At 42.5% G+C, this 1,568-nt stretch overlaps 1 non-coding gene across 1 annotated transcript; it reads left to right on the forward strand.

The window, feature by feature from the left end:
* Positions 1-1,374: 1,374 nt before the first annotated feature.
* LOC138362316 (U2 spliceosomal RNA) lies at positions 1,375-1,568 on the forward strand. The gene has a single exon (XR_011227564.1). It is a non-coding gene; the product is annotated as a U2 spliceosomal RNA (small nuclear RNA).

Consider the following 1,568-nt stretch of genomic DNA (forward strand, 5'->3'; position numbering starts at 1 on the left):
GATTTCAAATGATTCATTCACCTCTCTAAACGCCACCACCGTCCGTATATTTACATATTTTATTTAGGCAATGTATGCAGGCACACATTCATTCATTCATTCATTCATTCATTCATTCATTCATTCATTCATTCATTCATTCACGTAAAATAACGAATAAAATTGATATAGAATCTACTATAATTTGCAAAGCGACCAACCACCAAATGTCATTGTGAAAGCTAGTTTCGTAATTAGCTTTGCAATACTTCATTTACCTCCCTAAACACCAACAATGAGTGAGTATTTGTATACTCGGTAAAAGCGATGGATGGATTTCGTACACATTCACATATATTAAGCAATGAATTTGCAATAGTACCTACAGTACTCAGACTTCTCGAATTACTTACATCTTGTTATATCTTAACTTTGTTGTTCACTCAACAACAGAGTCGTTTTCCAGGGAATCACGTTATGTTAGATGATGCATCGCCTCGCCTCGCCTCGCCTCGCATGGCATCGAATCGCATGTCATTGCATCGCATCGCATTGAACTGCATGGTATTGAATCACAAGGCATTGAATGGCATGGCATGGCATGGCATGGCATGGCATGGCATGGCATGGCATGGCATGGCGTCACGTCTCTCGTCTCTAGTCTCTAGTCTCTAGTCTCTAGTCTCTCGTCTCTCGTCTCTCGTCTCTCGTCTCTCGTCTCTCGTCTCTCGTCTCTAGCCTCTAGCCTCTAGCCTCTAGCCTCTCGCCTCTCGCCTCTCGCCTCTCGCCTCTCGCTTCTCGTCACCCAGCCCTGCCTCACTTCGCCTCGTCTCCGGTTTATGAAAACGATGTATCAAGCAAAGTGTTAGATGTGAAAAAGTCGTGATATATATACAAAAATGTAATAGTTGGCGCGTAATAGTGCTGTTCGTTTTCTGTTATGGTATCAGAGAGAGAGAACGTCTCCTATTTATATTTGTTGACGAGCGTTGGCGATAACAGGCCCCTTGCACTTTTAATTCGTTATTGTACTTTTCAAAAGCTGTAGCTACCTTAAGACACATGACAAATGAAGGTTTATATATTAGAGTTAAGCGCTATACTCCCTGGCCAGGAGCGAATTCGTGAAACGCCACGCGAGTCTGTTTACCACTTTGCCGCCAGTTACATATTCACTACTCATGAACGAAACCATGTAATATCATGAATTTGCATATATATATAAATTCATTGATCAGGTAAGAAATAGTTAAAGCCTTTACTGCATGGCGTTTATATGTATGCTTGAATTCGAATATTACCCAACGATAATCACATGCCCTTTTGCAATTGAAACTCGCTACGTGGTTTCCAGCCGCAATTGTTGCCTGGTGTTGCAGAGCAACCATGACTCCTATCGCTTCTCGGCCTATCGGCTTAGATCAAAGTGTAGTATCTGTTCTTATCAGCTTTATATCTGATACGATCCCCATGTGGGATCCTTGATATTAAACTGATTTTTTGCAACATGGCGAAGTGCTAGGAGCTTGCTCCACCTTTGCCGCGGATCGGCCCGGTATTGCAGTACCTCTGGGATCGGTCCACTCCCT

The sequence above is a fragment of the Procambarus clarkii genome, unplaced genomic scaffold (genome assembly GCF_040958095.1).
Source record: "Procambarus clarkii isolate CNS0578487 unplaced genomic scaffold, FALCON_Pclarkii_2.0 HiC_scaffold_1629, whole genome shotgun sequence".
NCBI classification, from domain to species: Eukaryota; Metazoa; Arthropoda; class Malacostraca; order Decapoda; family Cambaridae; genus Procambarus; species Procambarus clarkii.